Source organism: Hevea brasiliensis, chromosome 5, assembly GCF_030052815.1.
Source record: "Hevea brasiliensis isolate MT/VB/25A 57/8 chromosome 5, ASM3005281v1, whole genome shotgun sequence".
NCBI classification, from domain to species: Eukaryota; Viridiplantae; Streptophyta; class Magnoliopsida; order Malpighiales; family Euphorbiaceae; genus Hevea; species Hevea brasiliensis.
This window is the reverse complement of record NC_079497.1, coordinates 103270746-103278068: the sequence shown is the minus strand read 5'-3', so window position 1 is coordinate 103278068 and position 7323 is coordinate 103270746. Positions and strand designations below refer to the sequence as shown.

Here is a 7323-nt window from a genome sequence, read left to right as displayed (position 1 = left end):
TTAAAATAAAATGTTTAAAATGTCTGAAAGAAGCATTTATCAAATGTTATGCATGTTTGGGAGTCACTTTCACCACATTATTAGCCAATATGCCACAAACTTCCTTCCTCTATATTGATCATTCGCAATGACAAACCATTACCACTCTATTAGGCATTTTGCCTTTTAAATTTTTTTTACCTATATCCAATCCATCATAGATCTACAACACATAATAGGATCCACATATTAAATATAAGAGTCTCACATGTTTGTGTTTTGAGTTTATGATAAACCGAATCTAGACTTTTAGCAAACTAAGACGAATTGTACTTAACTTTGAGATGAGCTCCTATGCTCCATCCTTGTTGTTACTATAGTATAGATCATCATTTTTGATAGAGGTAGACTTTGTAGATGACTTATACCTAATACACATGTAAAGTTAAAGCCTACAAACGGGTTGACAATTGTTTTAATCAATTCATCGTAGACATACAACACAGGAATCTTTAGTCTCTTATCTTTTTTCTTATTCCTAACTTCAAAAAGTTAGCAAAGGCCCTTATAGTGTTTTCAAAAATTTTGTAAGATCCTCTGACTCCTAAAGTCAATGAAGACTCTTGTTAAGCTTTTCAAGATTTTGCAAGATTCATCCACTTCTTCTAAGGCTGGTAAAGTCCCTTGTTGCACTTCCCAAGTGTTGCAAGCATTCCCGACTGCTATAAGGCTTCTAAAAGTTTGCAAGCCACTTTGTCTTCTGGTTACCCAGTGCCAAAGTGAATCATTCCTCTATTAAAATTGTTGTTATTTGTAAACAATCAATACAAACTTGCGACATGCTCACCTCATTGAATACGTCATTTGCACATGAGCAACATACATCACTAAGATCACCTTGGCGCCGAAAATATAATTCATCAGAAATAAAAAAAAAGGTTTCACATATAAACAAAAATCCATTTGGATTAAAGATTTGTTAAATTATATCTTGATTTAATAAATTTTCTTCAAAATCCTTACGTGACGCTCTAAATTTTCTCAATTCATCGAAAGAAAAGGAAAAGGCTAACGATAATGGTTTTTAATACAAACGACATGTATTGTTTTGTCTTCGCTCCTTCGAGGAATTGCCATTCAAGCTAAAATCCTACTCACTTGATACCTCTCGCCGTATGTAGCAACAACAACGCCTATATCAAAACCTTCAAAGCCCTCAAACGACAAAACCACGCAGAAAATGACATGGAGCTCTTGAAACTGAGGTGGCCTCTTTTGCTCCCTCACTGCCTCTCTTCTTTTCTCCCTTTTTCATCCTCTGGTTTCAATGATGCCGATTAAAATCGTGGCCTTTGAAGAAACCAAAGTCCTCAAAGAAAAAACCCAACTCGATAAAACCCTCATCAACACTAGTAACGATAAAGGAAAGCTCTCCCAAAACCCAATTAGATAAAAGCTCAAGAAGGCTGTGGATTTCAAAAACAAGGATAGCTACTCACAATAATGAGATAAGATCACATTTTGACCAAAAACCCAAGCAAAACTAGCACTAAAGCCTCCAGCTTTATCACTTGATGACAATAACAAAAGCAACAACAAGACAAGAGCATTTGACAAGTACAAGAACCTCCCAAAGCTCCCTTTAGTGAAGGCTAGTGCATTAGGTGTGTGGCATGAGGATGGAATGGAGTTTGAGAAGAAAGTGTTGGGTGAAGGGAAGAGCAAGTTGGAGTTGAAGATGGGTGTGGAGGAGTGGAAGGGTGTGGTGGAGAAGAAGAAAGAGTTAGGAGAAAGGCTTATGTGGCAATATGCGCAAGATTATGAGCAAAGTAGAGGGCAGAGTGCAGATATTAAGATGCCGTAACTACTGCAGGTCCGCACACCACGATAAGGTGTCTGCTTTTTCTGTGCTTATTGGGGATAATCCCATTGCAAACTTGAGGTCACTTGATGCACTTTTAGGTAAATGAATGTCATAGTTTTTGGTGCATTTAAGTTTGGATGTTTGTTTAACTAATTTTAATTTGAAATTGTTTGTATTGAATATTTTAGCTGATGCATTGTGTAGAAAACATAACCTATGGTTGATGGGTTGAAGCTTTAGTAATTATTTCATAATTGAAGATTAGTTTACTTAGCATTGATGGATTTTAGCCATTTAACTAATGAGTAAATGATCCTGTCAATCATAAATTATGTGTTTCGATTATGGTGGAAGTTGCTCCCTTCAGTTTGGCATCGAAACTACAGAAATGATGAATCAAGGCAATTGAGTGTTTTAAAATTTTGAGGTACCTTATTGGTTATATTGAAGATTTCCGAGAGAAAAAGAATAGGTGACATTGATGGATGAAAGATTCTTAGAAAAAATTAATAGCTCATGGATTCTCTATAGGCCTATTTGGCAAAAGAATGATGTTACTAAAGCTCTGGAACTGAGTTCTGCTTAGATTGTTGCTAAGTGATTGATAACCTTGTTTAGTACAACTACTATTCATATATCATCTCATACGAGGCCACATACAAGCTTCTTGAATATAAATATGGTAGCATATCCATCTTCTTTTGTGACAAAGAGGTTTGATTAAAACTTTTGTATCTTTTGCTCCTTGATATATATAATGATGCCAAAGGCGCTACAATGCTGATTCCCTGATTTTTAATCTGTCTATTATGGGCTAGTTTGCTCATTTTATTTTGCCTAAGCATGGATTTCCTACTTGTTAGCCTGTATGGCTAGCCTTCAGTGAATGCTTACCTGAAAAATTTGTAGGAGAAAGTGCTGTTAAACTACTATTCATATATCATCTTATATGAGGCCCCATACTTATGCTAGATGCTATTTTGTCCATGAATTTCTTGATTGGTCCTTAATAGTGTGAATGGATGGTATTGAGTAGGAAAAGACTAGAAGGGAGTGCAGTGCAACCTAGTTACCCTGTCTGGGAGATTTTTTTTTCTTAATGGAGGGGAAGTGGATTGGACACCTCCAATACATAAAAGGTGTTTACCCCCATTTTTTTTTTTTAATTTTGGGGCGGGGGTGGTGGTGGTGGTGGTTTTGGATTGGAAGGGATTGAATTTATTATTTTATTCTATGATCTCTCAAATATTACTTTTATGTTGAAGTTTTTATTGGTTGCCAGTATTGGTGAAAGATGAGGACATTAAAGAAAGATGAAGAAATTATTTTAATGATTTCTTTAATAATAGTCAAAATGGTAATAGCGTGAATATAGATTATAGACCAATAGAAAAGAATGTGAATTATACTAGAAGGATTAGATCTTTAGAAGTAAAGGAAGCACTTAAGAGAATGAAAGTGGGTAAAGCCTGTGGACCCGATGAAATACCAATTGAAGTGTGGAAGTGTTTGGGAGATATGGGAGTGGCTTGGTTAACTAAATTATTTAATAAGATTCTAAACTCAAAGAAAATGCCTGATGAATGGAGGAGGAGTGTTTTAGTACCTAGTTTTAAAAATAAGGAAGACATACAGAGTTGCTCAAACTATAGGGGAATTAAACTCATGAGCCATACTATGAAGTTGTGGGAGAGAGTTGTAGAGCATCGACTACGTCATGATACTTTTATCTCTCTCAATCAATTTGGCTTCATGCATGGTCATTCAACTATAGAAGCAATCTTTCTCATTAGAAGCACGATGGATAAATATAGAAATGTGAAGAAAGATCTACACATGATTTTTATTGATTTGGAGAAGGCTTATGATAGTATTCGAAGAGATGTCTTATGGAATGTTAGAATAAAAGAAGGTATCTATTAGGTACATACAAGTGTTGAAAGATATGTATGAAGGAGCAATTACTATTGTGCGCACAGTGGGAGGGGACACAAGAGATTTTCCGATCTCAATTGGATTACACCAAGAATCAACTATAAGCCCTTACCTTTTTACATTAGTTTTAGATGAATTGACGAAACATATACAAGAGAGTATTCCTTGGTAAATGATGTTTACGGATGATATTGTTCTAATAGATGAGACGCGAGAAGAAGTCAATAGAAAGCTAGAGCTTTGGAGAAGTACTCTAGAGTCAAAGGGTTTTAAGTTAAGTAGAACGAAAACAAAATACATGCATTGCAAGTTCAATGAAGGCCAAACTGGTGATAGGGAATGAGTTAGGTTGACTGGAGTGCTACAGTTACAAAGTAATCACGTTAAAAATCTAGGCTCAATCCTTGAAGTAGATGGGGATATGAGGAGGATGTTAGTCATATGATTAAAACATAATAGTTGAAGTGGATAAGTGTCATGGGAGTTTTATGTGATCGCAAGATTCCCAATAAATTAAACGGAAAATTTTACCGTACAGCCATACCATCGGCTATGTTATATGGTAATGTTATATGGTAGTGAGTGTTGGGCACTGAAAGAGTCGTATGCAGAGATGAGAATGTTAAGGTGGATGAGTGGCCATACTAGACTAGATAAAGTCCGTAACGAGAGTATTAGAAAAAAGGGAGGAGTGATGCCAATTGAAGATAAGTTGAGAGAAGGGAGATTGAGGTGATTTGGTCATGTGAAGCGAGACATACCTGAGGCTCTAGTTAGACAAGTAGAGCACATTAGGTTAGAGGATAGAAAAAGGGGTAGACTTAAATTGACTTGGAGGAGAGTAGACAACATGACATAAAGGCATTACACATTTATTAGGATTTAACCCAAAATCTTTTAGAGTGGAGGAAGTTAATCCATATAGCCACCCAAAATTTTTGAGATACAAGTTTAGATGAGTTGAGTTGAGTTATTATTGTTGACGAGGATAGTGTATTAAAAAATATTGATTAATGCAGGATACATATTCTTTAGTTTTATCCATGTCCTGATTGAAATGAATATTTGTTGCAGGAATGGTAACATCAAAAGTGGGAAAGCGCCATGCTCTTACGGGATTTGAAGCATTAAAAGAACTTTTTGTCTCAAGGTTGTCATCTATTCTACTACTCTTACCATCTTTTTCTTTCTCTTACTTCTATCTTATGTGTTTTGGATGCTAACCACTTAAATGCATGTGACCTCGTGAAATATCTTTGGATACTTTCAATAATTCAATCGCTGTTCTTCTTTGCACTATTGATGTTGTCTCTTGTGTTTCTCATGATTTAAAGGTCATTCTTTGAGTATGAGAAGTAGAAATGCCTTTTTCGTTTTGTATCTTGATATATGATCTGACATTGCTGCAAAATATAATAAGTGAAGTGTTCCTTCTTAGTTGGTGATTTTGTTGGATACAATGTTTTATCATAAATCATAATACTCATGGCTCTATGCTTGTAGTTATTTTACATTATATATTTATGGGTTATGTGATTTAATGGCATACCGATTATATCCTATGCCGCTTTATTGCCCGATCGCAGTCAAGACCCTTTTGCAAATGCCAAGAAATAGTCTTCCCGAGACAAAAGATGGTTATTCTCTTCTACTTTTCTCGGTATTGGGAGGATTGCTTGAAGCAGAGGTAGGCCTTTTCATTTTCTCCCATTGATTAATTGCTAATGGCATACATTATCTGTTCTTGTTCTGAATTTGACAAGAAGTTTGCATTACTTGGTTCATTTCATTTAAACATTTATATTCTGTTACATTTAGTTCAGAGTACATGATAATGATATATATACATCTGTGAGTGTACATCTGTGTCCCTTTCCTGCATTGTAACTAAAATTTTGAACTTTGAAGGTATTGTCGACACCATATTTTGGCCGATCCCCAAAATACTTTGAAACCGATCCTGCTAAGTTTCCTGAGTAGCTAATCACGCTTCCGATCCCTCTTTGGTAGGCGGTCACATTTCCGACCTCTCCTCGCAAAGACGTGAATCAATGATAAGTCCTACGATCCCTTGAAACTCACCGATCTCTCAAATCATTTACCGATCCTTCAAACTCCAGTTTGATTTCCGACCACAAGAATATTCCCGATCCTCGTTGATAAATGGAGTGAACTAGCACTAGATCTTTTCCTACCGCTTTATTGCCGACCTCCTTTCCGAAAGTTTAAGAGCTAAAGTTTTGGTTCGATTCCGATCTTAAGTGTTCGAAAGTTAAATTTTCTGGCCAAGTTCTGCTCAAAGATTTCTTCCTACCGATCTCATGTTCAAAGTGCTTTCCGATCTCTCATACTTAGATTAATAATCACATTTAGTTTTTGTTTTGTCCGTGCTCATACAATCAAATACTGCATAAATAATGGTTTAAAATTTTCCGATCACAATCATTCATCAACAAAAGGCATTTCATTTCATGTCATAATTTGTACAGTTATTCGGGGGATCACCCCACCGATCTACATTTGATCACTCCTCTCTCCTCTCACCCTGGCCATCCTCACTATCTTCACCATCGCCCGGTGCCAGTCGCCCATCCAAGAAAAGTCTTCTTCGGTAACGCCCCGGAGTGCGCCAAGAGATCCTTGTGAGCCTTCACATAGGCCTCGCCTATTCCCGCCACCATCTCCTCATCCTCTCCTTAAGCTCCTTATCCTTCGCCGAGTTCCTCTATAAGTTGAGCGACCGAGAGGATGCATTGGCGTGGAGCGCTCGACTTCCTTAAGAGCGGTCCTCTCGTCCAAATACGGCCTGCTCGCCAACCGGCCTTCATGGAGCTTTGCCCGCCCCTCGACTGAGATATATAATCCCGAGCCGATGAGAGTTCGGATCGGAGGGAATCCACTTCCGGTTCTTCTTCCCGATCTCCTTACCCAGCGCCAATCCTTTCCCGATCATGGTCCGGTTCACTGACACTCCACGCTTAAGCTCATGGTCCGAGTCAATATGTCATCAAGGCCATTCCGGGATAGCGCTCCGATCCTCCCGAAAGAAGATGGTAGACCCGTGACTTTGGCGAAATCGTAGTTCTCTCGACACCTGCTATTCCTCAAGCAATGACAAGATTTGAGCGCCCCGAGAAGAGGTCCTCCTGTGCTTGAGAAGGCCCCCTTCCTCGCTTGGAACAATCGCGAGAGTCTGAGGTCGCTCCTCCGATCTAGGAGGAGATCGGTAGCTTCAGTGGTCGGCGGACCAAGGTTGGGGAGGATCACTTTGTATCTCCCTGTGTTCGTGACCGGCGCTTGAGTCGCTCAACGCTTTATCTCCTTTATCTTCCGAGATCTCTCTCCTTCTTCCGCTTCCTTGAACCTCACCACCCGCCATACCGCACAAAGAAAAGGTTAGTGAGATCACTAAGGTCGTGAGAATTGAGATATAGAAAATACCGATGCCGAGGTTAGAGAGTCAAGTTCGCGGTCTTGGCCAAGTGAGCACCGAACATTAATGGTGCAATTTCTGAACACCGAATCCAAACAAGAATACTTTTTAG

The 7323-nt window shown here is 38.2% G+C and overlaps 1 pseudogene; it reads left to right on the top strand.

Moving 5' to 3' along the window:
* The first annotated feature begins 592 nt into the window (after positions 1 to 592).
* The window catches only part of LOC131180136 (protein SLOW WALKER 2-like), a 35855-nt pseudogene continuing 29124 nt past the window's right edge, over positions 593 to 7323 (top strand).